At 41.7% G+C, this 13,710-nt stretch overlaps 1 protein-coding gene across 10 annotated transcripts in view; it reads left to right on the top strand.

The window, feature by feature from the left end:
* The window catches only part of rbfox1 (RNA binding fox-1 homolog 1), a 231,109-nt gene that overhangs the window by 140,782 nt on the left and 76,617 nt on the right, over positions 1-13,710 (top strand). Inside the window, exon 1 of one of the 10 annotated variants that reach the window (XM_086170549.1) lies at positions 8,465-8,483. The exons of the other annotated variants lie outside the window; for them this stretch is intronic. The gene's annotated coding sequence lies outside the window, so the exon portion shown is untranslated. Of the gene's footprint in view, positions 1-8,464; positions 8,484-13,710 lie in introns of those variants that run through there. 10 annotated transcript variants of the gene reach the window in all.

Raw genomic sequence — 13,710 nt, 5'->3', positions numbered from 1 at the left:
GCGGTGGGGGCTGGTAGACTCCACAACCTCATTATGTCTGTTGGCATTTTAACTCCTTTTGATGATTTAGTAAGAAGAGGATGGAGGAGGAGGCGGAGGAGGAGGAGGAGACGAGTTCTCTCCTCCGTCCACGACACCATTCTGATCCGCGCATATCCCTCGCCGCGTGATGGAGAAGAGGGGGAGAAGAAAGAGAATTGAGTGTCTTTAATTTAGAGGGATCCCGAATGCGTGAAATCCTTTATGCTATCTGGGTCACAGTGTGCCTTACAGGCGGAGGAGAGGCAGCCTGCTGCTCCGCTCATTCACTCCTCTGTCAGCCGCCCATGTACGTACAGCAGCCCCCTCACCCGCCTCGCCCCGTCCCAAAATAAAGGCCCCGACACCCCGTGACCCCCCGCCGTCCCCGGAAGTGCCCGGAGCACACCCGCCCACGAGCGCCCGTACACGCGCAAACAAGCACGAAATGGCCCTTTTCTCGATTTGGATCCTATTTTTGGGGTCATTTCTCGCCGATTTGATGGGATTACTCCGGAAACGTGGCTAAATATTAAGAATCGAGGGAATTTCCGCTGATTTGGAGGGGGATGTCTTTCGGTGCGTCGTCGAAATCAGGTGGATTCCCCATCCGCCGAGCACATCTTCCAGGTGGATTATAATACACCTAGAGTATTTATACAAATTGAATTATTTCCCTGATTTTGCTCCTTTATGATCATCACGTCCGAAATAGAATTTTTCAAAAATAATAATTATAAAAAAAAAAATCTGCTATTTTCTCCTCCCAATCCCGATTTAAAGAACCCCCCCGTCCCCCCTGGGACCCTCTCATTTGGGGTGGAGCCAAGCAGACAATCAGCCTACAGATTTCAGACAATAGACGGATTCAATATTCATGGCGGTGTTTTGTTCAGGCAGGAGGAAAAAAAAAATGGATGGGTATACCGACACTGGAAAAGAAGCACTAGAATGTGTTTTTAAAGATACGATTCTGCATTTCGATAATAAATATCAAAATTTAAGAAGGATAAAATGCGAAATAACACGGTAAATCCGGTTGACGTGGGTTCTATAGAACCGAGGGGGTTTCCATAGCAGAAGCAATGATTCAACGCAGATGAGCATTTTCAGGTTATTTGCATTCATTAGCCGAGGGAGGGCGAGAAAAGAGAGAGCGAGGAAGGAAGGGGGATGTGTGTGTGCGTGTGTGTGTGTGTGCGTGTGTGTGTGTGTGTGTGTTGGAAAAAATGCTTGCATCGGCAGGTTCATCCTGAGAGCCTCTCAAATCAAATGACCAAGAATAATGTGCAGAAAAAAATGCTGAGGTTGGCAAGACTAGACGCGCACGCACACGTGCACGCACGCATGCGCACCGACATGCACATGCCCGCACGCACACACACACACACACACACACATAGGGGGTTGCAATTTAAATGTAATTCAGCCTGCAGACAGACCAACCTGCGTTTATATTATTAAGCAGCGACACCTTATTTTCGAGTGGGACGTACTTTAACGCTTGTCACCGTAAAGTGCGACACAAACATCGACACAAACATCCAGCTGAGGGAGGGGGGGGGGGGGGGGGGGGCAGAGTTCAGCCAATCAGAGAGCCCGATTTGTCAAAACATTAGTGTCGCCGTGCATCAGTGTGATTGACAGGCGTGCCGGGAAGACAGGAACGACCAATGAACGCGGCATTCCTGTCTCTCCTTCATCAACAGGCTCGCCGCTTCCTGTTTCCACCACCAGTTGTGAACTTATTTGTGACGGTCAGCCTCTAATTCACCTTTTCCCCATCTTATCTGAAGTCCACGTTTCCCGTCGATGACATGGGCGACTGCAGCTGAAATCTGTAATAACCCTCTCGGTAAGAGGACCAAAAGGCCGCCGAGGTGAAAAATGGACACCAGTTCACGGGATTCCACGTTTCGGGGTGATATTTTATGGTTGCATGAATTCAAATGAAAAATGGAGGCGCTTTCAGTGTCAGCGGTACAGCAATAGAGGTGTATTTGTGGCGGGTACGGCGTCGGAAGCCGGGGCTTTTTCTCGTGAAAATCCGCTGGCGGTTCTCTCCTGACGTAAAAACACACGGAAGTGTTTTTTTCGAGTCCACGTTCTTAGAACCTGTGGAATTTCACGGAAATTTAGCGTGGTGATTTCGAGGCCTGTCGCAGCTTTGCACCCACAGTAAAACAGTCTGACGGGTCGGGGGGGTCGGAGAGGGGAGGGGAGACGGAGCTCGGGGGGCTGATTTAATGAGCCTTTCGCATCTTCGCCGTACCGGCCGAGTGCACTTTGACTCCCACCGCTCCATCTTTGAGACGGCCACGTGACGCCGGGCGGATCAATCGGGCCGATTTTGCAAGTAAATGCAGACAAACAGACCGGTCTTCAGTTGTTACTTCATTATTAATGAAAGGATTAGAACGGCGATTTTTTTCCGAAATAAAGGAGTTTTCTGGAATCCCTTTTTTTTTTTAACGCATCAGGGCTGATGGAGTTGAAGGCAAAATAACTACGTCATATTCGTATGTGCTTATACTACACGCAGATGCATTAAGTCAGTTCTATCTATCTATCTATCTATCTATCTATCTATCTATCTATCTATCTATCTATCTATCTATCTATCTATCTATCTATCTATCTATCTATCTATCTATCTATCTCCATCCATCCATCCATCCATCCATCCATCCATCCATCCTATCTGTCATTTTGCACTTATACTTCAGCAGACAAAGCATATATTTTGCTGACTATGAATCCTTTTTCTGGTTTATTTACATCCCCTTTTTTTCAGGATTTCTTTTAAAAAAATGCTTTAAAAAGGCGGCATTCTTTAATTAAGCAAAGTGAAAACATTGATTTCTCAAGAGCAGATGGAGAACGTTCCACTATTGTGTCTCATCGTCCGACATTCCAATAGTTAACAATCTATTTACACTGAGCATTGTGTGTGCGTATGTGTGCAGTGCTTGTGAGTGTGTGTGTGTGTGTGTGTGTGTGTGTGTGCGATGCTGTATATGCATGTTCCGGGCCAGCATTGTGATGGTGTATAACAAATAGGAGCTGTCAGCCCAAGCGGGGAGGGAGAGAGAGGACTGCACTGATGATTGATTACAACAGTATGAGAGAGAGAGAGAGAGAGACGCCAATGTTCTTGGTGGTTCCGTTGGGAACCGAAGAAGATACAAGACTGTGGTTGGGGGTTTTTTGCTTCGGAAGCAGGAAGCTGGATATCCCGGAATAATTACGGTCAGCTGACGGAAACGCATCAGAAACGTGAAGTGCAGCCGCGCTGTAACAGAACACCGTTCTCGACGCCCGACATCCCTGACAGCTCCGGGGTTGGTAACCCGAAGCTCTTTGTTCTGAAATAAAGCTCATTTGAAATCATTTTTATCTCCTCTGCAGAGCTGTAAATTTGTCAACGTGTTAAATGAGCTTTTGTTGATATGATCGTGTTTTATGCTCGGAGGGGGTGAAGAGCGAGAGGAGAAAGAGAGAGAGGGTTATCTCCCGCGGAACAGAACCGAACCGAACCGAACGCCGGCCCAAATTCAATACTAGGCTTTCAATTCGCTTTTCTTATTTTTGTTAACTCTGCGACTCCGGGTTTTATTTGACCCCGACGGCCACGGCAGCTGCAGAGCTGTCTCGGTTTCCCCGTTCGGACTAATCGACTCCGCTCTAATAGGCCGATCCGTCACGTATTCCTCGACTTCGATTGGCTGTTTCGTCTTCGTTTGATAATTCATTTATTTCTTTTTTATTCAAATTTGCAGCTGATTTTTCCTCTCCTCTGTTTGGTGTTTTGGCCACAACAGCATCCCACACATACAGGAGGGAAGCCTAATGTCATGGAGACGTACATTTTAAACACCATGTAATTGCATATACTCACAGGTGGTCAAAGCCGCTAATGCACGTGGAAATTGGCTTTTCAGTTAAAGGTTGCCGAAACCCTGGCTGATGTGTATTTTCACACCTTTATGTGGCCGCCGCCTTTCATCAGGATTTCTTTTACAAAAACACGGCAATATCCAGAAATCACACACACTGTATGTAGCACGATTTTATTTTTCATTTGCCTGAAGCTATTTTCTTTTTATTCAGTGTGTCACACTTGATTTTTGGCGTTTTCCGGTCATCGTAAAATATTGTGTTGTTCGTACATTAGATGCATTTCCCTGCCAATTTTTACGAATCAGGTTGAGTTTAAAATAATTTATTTGGTCATTTGTCTTCAAACACCCTTTCTCTCCGTCGACATTTAAGTAACATTTTTCATATTTTTAAACTTTACCAAGTGAGAGATCACAAAACAGATTAATTGCAGATGAACTCTTTGTTCCTGTCCTTGCAACTTTGTCGTTATTTTTTTACTGCAGATTTCAAGACAGTTTTTTGCTACTCAATATATTTTTTTTTAAGAGAATAAAGAAATTGACTGATAATTTCCCAGTGATTTTGGAAAGCTATGACGCACAAAAATAATAATGATAATGATAATGATAATGATAATAATAATAATAATAATAATAATAATAATAATAACAATTAATTATTGATATAATTATATTATTATTATTATTATTATTATTATTGTTGTTGTTGTTGTTGTTGTTGTTGTTGTTGTTATTAAATAATTGTAATAATTATTGTAATCATGTTTATAATAATATAACATAATATCATAATGATAATAATAATAACAATAATAATTATTATTGTTATTATTATTGATAATATTTTATAACTATTTGCACTATAGTATTATAAACATAGCTATCATTATTATTCATAATAATAATATTAATAATGCTGGCAATGATTATGATAATAATGCAATAATAAAATGATACATGTATATTATTATTATTATCGTTGCTGTTGTTGTTACCATTGTTATTTACCAATATGCACTTGATTGTTGTGTCTGGACGGAGTTCAAATAAATGATCCAAAATCTGAAACAAGTTTCTCTCCATGACGCCGTGAGCACGCCCGACCTCAGCTGATTCAGAAGGCTAAGCAGGGTTTCGGGCGGGTTTGCACTCAGATAGGAGACTGCCTGGGTTGCCAGGTGTTAGAGCCTTTCAGCTGCACGGCGGTGCACTGATTACCACTCTCCTCTCACAGCGAGAGGCATCCTGGTTCAATTCCAGTCTCCCACTGTTTTCATGTTCTCCCCTTTGCCTGCGCGGTTTCGGGGTTCTCCGGCTTTGCACCGCCACCTAAATGGAGCCTCTAATTGCCAATTGTTGTGAACGAGAGAGTGAATGGCCACCTGTCTCGATACGTAAGCCTGATGATTGACGGGTGACGGGTCCGGGGACTGGCCCCGGCCTCTCGGCGATATGCAGAAAAAGGATAATCTGCGGTAAATACTGTCTTTTTTTTAATGCACACAGAAGAGGTATCGCGGTTCCATACATGTCGGTGTGTTTTCCGGCCCCACCCAGCAGCGCGGCTACACTGCGGCTTGATAAAGTAGCACTTTGCAGACTTCAACAGAAACAGCAGGTTCTCTGTCAGCCCCTTTAAAGTGCAGCCGACTGCACTTCTGGCTCCGCTGGGAAAGAGGCATATAGGCTTTGTAAAATTACATTACTGCGGGGTTATTTTTCTTCCACTTTTCACCGACTACAATTGGGGCCAAAGGATGTCAAAGTCTGTCTGTTCATCCATCTCATATTTTCAATCAAAAAGCGAAAAGCTCCACGTTCGCGGCTCCGCCTTGACATCGGTGTTAGTGCCACCGCGAAGCCGGGTGATGTTAAAATAATGAAAATCGTGATTTTCGGAAAGCCCTCTTTTCAGTATCGGTGAGGATCTGCCTAAGGAAGGAAAATATACATACATGACACAGCATAGGTGGCTAAAATATGCCAAAATATTCCCGGTTGGTCGCAGACATTTTTTTTTTTTGACAAAATAAGCACAGAAAAAATAGTAATGTTTTTTAACCAATGTATGTCTCACTGTTTTTTTTTTTCCTTTTTTTTTCAGAATTTAAAATCAAATTTCTCCGTGCCGTTCATATTGAGCAAATATATCAATACAAAGTGAATTTCTTGCACGTCGCAGTTCTTCCCACCGTGTTCTGCGTCTGCAAACATCCCTGCTGGGTTTTGGCTCCCCTCTCTGTTTTAGGGGTTGCACCGAAATACTTCAAGAACCACTTTTCTCTGATTATAAGTGAAAAATAATATACTCCCATTGGGGAACAGCAAATCCGTTTTACACGGCAGACCTGCAAAACTCCTTCTTGAATGCTGAATGTGTTTGGACGTGTTTATTTTGTATATCAGGCCACGTATTCGGAGCTCGTGTTATTGTAGCGAAACAGCTGATTTAATTTTTCAGGTCCAAAATGTTGAAAGGGTAGGAATGCCGCCCCTCTGCCCCGCTGGCTGCAGCTCAGGACCCTTCTCCGGGTTAATTTTCCTGTCTTCATGGCAGATGCAGAAATAGAAACATAAATAAGTCAGGAGGAACACTCGCATGTATTTTTCAATGTTTTTGCTCTCTGTATCCTCATTTTGGAAAAACCGTGCAGTGCATGTGCTCATGTGTGTGTGTGTTTCTCTGCAATGTGCATGCATGCACGTGTGTGTTTTTAGTAGCGAACGGACATCAAGGGGTTTGCTTTGCTTTGTACAAGCCAATCAATCAGACTGCCAAGTAAACACACATGTGCTCTCTCTCTCTCTCTTACACACACACACACATATGCAGGCACACCCATGCACGCCGAACACACACTGCTGAGAGAAATCAATCAGTGATAGTGATAGTCCGAGACTGTCACTGTCTCTCTCTCTCTCTCTCTTTGTGTTTGTTTATCTCTGATGTCTCTCGCTCCCTGCTCGCTGTGATAAGTGGGTTAAGCTCCTTTGGGTTAATTAGACTGTTTCAGATGTGACTCATTTACTGGCTGTGAGCAGCATAGTATGCTAAACACTCTGCTCGTGTGTGTGTGTGTGTGTGTGTGTGTGTGTGTGTGTGTGTGTGTGTCTGTGTTGGGGGTCCGCGAGCACACACCAGGCCGCCCTCATTAGAGGTCCAGCACATTATCAAGCAGTAAACTATATGGCTGGATCTTCTGCGTGCCTGTCCTCACCCCTCCTCCTGCGCTGTGTTTATCGCGCTGTGGGGGTTTTCACCAATTAATGGTAAAAGTGTCTTTCGGTCTAATTTAACATTTAAATGTCTTTTAATTTATCTAGATTTAAAAAAAGAAAAAAAAAATCATTACGTCATCATCTGCATTGTATAATGCCTCGTAAATAGATATCTGTTAATTGCTACAGTATGAAACATTTTTTTCCAAAATGCAGGGAACTTATTGGACTGCTGTATTTTATTACACAAAGCCCTGCACTTTTAATACTTTTTAATCACATTTTTGCCTCTTACAATAAGTGTAATAAATTAAAACATAAATCTATTATAAAATTAATCGTTTCCTTCTTTTTGCAAGTTCTCTGGAACAAATCAATGATTTAGCACTTGTGCTTTCATTAATCCAGCGATGTCGTTTTGTTTCAGTTTGTTTGGGGTTTTTCACACAACTCTTTTGAAATGAAGGAGGATGTGACGTCTGAGAATTAGCGGCAACTAATTAAAAATTAAATATCAAATTGCCTATTTTTATTTTTGGAGACACAGCAAACAAAACACCCAAAAAGTCATAAAAATTCTCTTAAGGGAGGAGCCTTGATTTAAAAAAAAAAAAACAACTCAAAGTTGAGAGCCGTTTCTTTAATATCCTTTCGTCCTTTTTTTTTTCTTAAATCAATAAATCATTGTGAAAAATAGCAATAATAATGTAATCACATGTGTAATAAAACCTAGTTTGGGTGTAAAAGGGTGGGATGATACCGTGATCTGAACACAGCCGAGGCTACAGAGAGAATGTTAAACAGCTCGCGGATCGATGGCAGTGAACGCAACTTAACTAAAGCATTTGTCCAGCCGTGAGAGATGTCGATACACCCATGAGGGTCATCCGTCTCTGTGATTTCCCTCCAGTTGTATGAAGCCGTGGGCACACGCGCACGCACGCAACACACACGCGTGCACACACACTCACACACTATGCCCTCAAATCACATTAAAACTGCTCTGCCCTGTCTCTAAGAACATTTCCAATTATTGCTCTAAGTGCTCTTCCATCACTGAATGTCAAGTATCGAGTATCACCAGAAACACACGCGTACACACACACACACACACACACACACACACACACACACAGACACACACATACCATCAACCGGGCGTGTGCGTGGAGTAAAACTGTATCAGTGAGCGGGTCGATCTGAGAACAATGGGATTGGATGGAAAACACGCTTCAGAGCTCTGGATTCCTTTAAACAAGATCAAGAAACGATGCGATGTTGTTTGATTTCTCTTCTCGCAGGTCAGTTTGAGCTCTGAAGCAGGAAGTGTGGAGGTGTTGACAGGTGAGAGCGCCTGGGACGCTCCCTGAACCACAGATGGACCGATTCAGCGGCCTCTCATCACTAACATTAGTATTACTTTGGTATTATAATATTTCTTTATGTATAGAAATTCATCCGCTTTTTGCAGAATCACAAAATGAGTTAACGCAGATTGGGCTAGGAAGGGTTCATAAACTTTCAGAGCAAGGTGATTTGAAAAAAAAAAAATCATCCAAAAAATTTTTTTTTTTTTTTAAATAGAAAAAAAATCATTTTAGTTGCTTTCCTGTTGATTTTTGCAACTTGCTTGTCACGTCAAAATTGATTAACTATTTATAGCCAGTACTTATCTTTATTTTAGGTTAATAGATCACTATCTTTCAATCCCATACTGACTTTTAGCTCATTTAATTTAATTTAAGTTAGTCTCTTTAAGTTAGTTTGTTATAATGCCTTATGTAATGTCAAGTACCAATTTTCTCATTTCATTTTATAAGTTGAGTCAATTCGCCGAGAAGCAAAGCATAATCGAAAAAAGCAAACGAAAAAATCCGATCACAGTTAGATGAGATTTAAGGATATATTTCAATACATCGCTCAGATCGGTGACCGAGAAATCGACAATAGGGCCGATGACAATCCGTCGCAAATTCACCGCGATAACCCCTCTCCGGCAAACACACACGAGCGTATTGTGTATTGTCGGCGAACCACTCTTTAGAAATGGCCCGGCCCCTCAGAGATGGGGAAGTGTCTACTCCTTGGTCACTTCACTCTGTGATGAGTGAAGGGGAAACCGGCGGAGCTAATAGTGACGCCGCGTCCTCATACCGTCTAATCCTGTAATGTCAGCCTGAATGCAATTACACCGCTGATTATCTGTGAAATTTCACCGCATGTGGGAAACGCAACTCATTTTCTTATTCTCTGACAGTAATTCCTTCTCCCCGCGCCTCGCTGTAATGTAATGATGTGGGCTGCAGGTTAGTGTTTTATGCCTTGAGCCACATCATCTCTCTGCACCGCACTTAAACTGCAAGGCGCTACATGAGGCCAGGAGGTGGGGTGGGGGGAGTGGGGGGGCGCTCAGTGAGTCAGTGCTGCACTGCCTTGGCACACACACCTAGAAAAAATAAGTTTTTTTTTTTTTTTTTTTTACAAAACATCCTGTCCAAGGGATCTGCATTTTCAAGCGCGTAAAGGTTTGACTTTTCTTGAAATTCAGGTTTCCGTCTTTTGTCGTCAAAAGACACCGTTAGCGATTTAGCACGTAAATGACTTTCAGAGAGCGATTAAATATCGGCCAGCTCTCCGCTCGGCTGCAAATATGTTATATGTTACGTTCATCTATATTGAGGGAGGATGGGGGCGTTTAAAAAGTCTATAACCGTATGTTAATTATGTAAATGATTGGCTTTTATCTGAATCAGCCATGTAGTAAGTTAGTAGCGAAGGAGGATGTGTAGATCTATCACTTAATATTCATCTAGACCTGAGTGTGTGTGTGTGTGTGTGTGTGTGTGTGTGTGTGTGTGTGTGTGTGTGTGTGTGTGTGTGTGTGTGTGTGTGTGTCTGGCTGTGGCCTGAGTGAGGATGAATTAATAGTTTGATGAGGGATGAAAGAACTGGAGTGGCTCTGCTCGGCACCCCATCTGTCTTCACCTCGGTTGCCTTTGAACGCACACACACACACACACACACACACACACACACACATATATATATATACACAAACACATATACATAGACTGTGTCCGGTGAGAGGTGAGTATTCCATATTTCAGCCAGACAAATGGGTTAAGTTGAATTTTAGCATATCTAAAGTAAAATGGAGGACCCGGCTGCTCTTCACTACCTCAACACTACATTATCACTGGATCACTGGACCCTCACTTTAAGGCACCCAACTGATTTTTTTTTCACTTTTTAATTTTCACTGGACGTTCATAACAGATGAAACACTTTTAAGAACTTGATTTTCAAAATAAAAAGACGTCGCCGGAACCAACGTGAAGGCCCATCTGATAGCAGTTTTGCAGCAGCGCTGGTATCAAAACAAAAGATCTCAGCCAAATCCCAACATATCAGTGTGGCGTTTTAAAAGAAGTACAAGAATAGATTAGCCAAAAAGAGATTGTTTAAAAAGTGAAAAGGGACCGACCAAACCTCAAAAGCAGTGACAGACAAGACAAATACATTGAGAGTGGTTGACAGCAAAACACCAACCAACAATGCAACAGATCGACCAACCGACCAACTAACCCGCCAACCAACCAACTAACCAAACAAAACAAAGAAACAAACAAATGTAGCACTCTATCTAACTGTTGATGGCCCCCTGTCAGGTTCTTAGTGAAAGGTTTTTTGGTTTAATTCTCTTGAGGATTATTGTGAGTTCACTTCTTGAAAGTCTCCAAACTATCTAGTATTATTTACCCTGAAATTTCCCTCTCCACAAAACATATGGATAGAAACCTGTCGAAAATTCCCAAAACTGTAATGAACACTAAAAAGGTTAATAAAGAAATGATTAAAATTGGAGGAAGACAAGACAAGTAGAGCTGGTTGGAAAATAACCTTAAACTAACCTTAATTAGTGAATTTATTTCTATATTTTGACAAGTAATAGTCCTGTACTTCTAAAACCAATTTTTTTTTTTTTTTGTACGATTTTAAATTTTGCCCAGCTATTCCGTTGATTGAAATTTTAAGACTGTTTATATTTTCCAACAGACAAGAATCGTGCTCAGATAATCAGAATAAAGCCCTTGAAGTCTCATTGTCAAATTTCCCTAATTACGAAAAAAAAGGGGGTTTGAATGAAGCGCGTCAATCTTTTCCGTTCAGTCTTTCCATCACCGGATCTGCACCGTCAGCATTTGATTTACATCGAGTCAGCGGCTAAATGCATTTCTATGAGCGGATCATTTCAGTGCCATGATGGGTGAATTGACCCCGAATTTCAATTTACCATAAATTATTTCGAATTGAAAATGAGCACCTGCTGTCAGATTTATTGTCAATAAATTTAAGCAAAGGTTTATGAAAATATTTATCTTTCTCTTTTTTTTTTTCTTGTGAAAGACAGTTATGGATTCCTCGACGTCTTAAAAAAGGAAAAGCGCTTTCTCCGAATCCATTTAAAATCACTGTCATTTTTCTAATTTCTGGCGGCCAGTGTTTAAATAACGTCGCCCGAGGCTCAGACGCGGCCCCCGCGCCGGCCCCCGCATTTCAATATCTCTGACAAGAGACGCTGCAGAAGTGGGATGGCCATCTATAAATAGCGAAAAACATCTGCATTTGGCGGGCAAGTTGGGGACGGTGGAGTAAACAACTGGAAGTCCCTCTGCCCGTCCTGTCAACTCGAGTGTGATCTTCACAACGAAAAAGGGTAATTCCGGGTTGTTTTCACCCTCAGGCCTATTTCCCTGTGGGCAATTATATGCAGCAAAGTATGGCTGCTAAGATTTTTTTTTTTTTCTTTTTTTTTTTTTCTTTTTTTCCCTGACAGCCTCAGTTTTTATTACGAGTCTCTGACAACATCAGACACTGACACGGAATGAATCATTATGGAGTCCTCAAGACATCAGACATCAACATAACAGATCGATGCCCCGTCCCCAAACTATTAACTTCAAACCCTTACTAATCTTAAAGAAATGCCCCTACCACACACACACACACACACACACACACACACACACACACACACACACACACACACACACTCATACGCACACACACATACGCAGAGCGTCACGCCGCTCAAGGCATTTATTCTCTGTCTACATAAAGATTCTGTCAGTGTGGACGTTTTGATAAAAAATGCATATTGGAGCTCAATGAATAAGTGTTGTCATAATTCACTGTCAGACAGCCGATGTTACAAAGTGACGTCCGTTTGTAAAGACGCGGGTCGACACCGCTAACTATAGCTCACAGTGTTAGCCTATTTCTCGGCAGTGTGTTTCAGCCACGTGCGACCAAGAAGTTAGCCGTGACTCTGTGTGTGTGTGTGTGTGTGTGTGTGTGTGTGTGTGTGTGTGTGTGTGTGTTTCTGTCACCCATATTCTGTCTGTAAAAGCAAGTGCTGGGCGTCACTAACTCAACTAAAACAACAAAATTCTCACTTTATTTGTTTTCAGATTAAATTATTCTTTTTTGGTCACCATTTTCCAAACTTCTATAGATATATTCTTACCGTTCTTAACAACAGTGCAACAGTGATTTCCAGTATCCTCTCATTGGAATATGGATGGATGGATGTTCTTTATGTTTTATTATCATTATGACATTGCATCAGTGAATTTCTGCATCCATTTATTGGTATATTGTTGACGAATGGACAGATGGATGGGTTGTTCTTGAGTGTTTTATTAACATATGAGTTATATAAGAGCACCGTGTGTGTGTGTGTGAGTATTTGTGTGTGTGTGTGATGAATGTGTAAATGGTTTGTGTCTTTTGTATTGTGCTTGTTTACTGTTCAAGGAAAATAAAGGAATACATTGTATTTCATTTCGTTATGGTCATCATAGCACAACACAACACAGCACAACACAACACAACACAACACAACACAACACAACACAACACAACACAACACAACACAACGCGCACTCACCCCTTCTGTGTGCTCGTCATTGAACGATTATGTCAAAACAAAATAGATATATAAACTCTATGATGTCAAACATGGCTGTTTTGTTAATGTGTTCACTCTGTAATGCAGCAAATACAGTGTTGTTGTTTTTTTTAATTTCATTTTAATGTAACCGATTACAACCTTGATACTGAAACTTACTAAAATATCCCTTATAAATCTAGAAGGGATTTTGAGGTTACTTTAATGTACCATTTCATACCAATTTAAAATTGTGGGCTGTTATGTGCTAAATGTATATATCGTATACTTTGCAAAAACATACGACGCTAATGTTTTACTGCATCAGGTTTTCGGCATCCTAGCATGAAACAGAATGACTGATAGATTTTTTTTTTTTCCCTGTTTCCCTGCTGGATGCGCTGGATGCATTTGGTCCAATAAAGGTAAGACACGAATATTCTCCTCCTGTTCCCCCACCATGTGTTTCGTATCATGACATTTCCTCCGACTGGTGCCACGGGCTTTATCGACTGTCCAGACGGTGTTTGTGTGCCGCTGTGATAGCTAATTATAGACTAATCATTGATTTTCTACATGTCCACAAATGAAGATTCACCGTTGAAATGACTGAAAGGGTGT

This window comes from Fistularia commersonii, chromosome 23, assembly GCF_037954325.1.
Source record: "Fistularia commersonii isolate RoL2024-O1a breed Wild chromosome 23, RoL_Fcom_v1.0, whole genome shotgun sequence".
Classification (NCBI taxonomy): domain Eukaryota; kingdom Metazoa; phylum Chordata; class Actinopteri; order Syngnathiformes; family Fistulariidae; genus Fistularia; species Fistularia commersonii.
The sequence above is the reverse complement of the archived record's forward strand: the minus strand, read 5'-3'. Positions and strand labels throughout refer to the sequence as shown.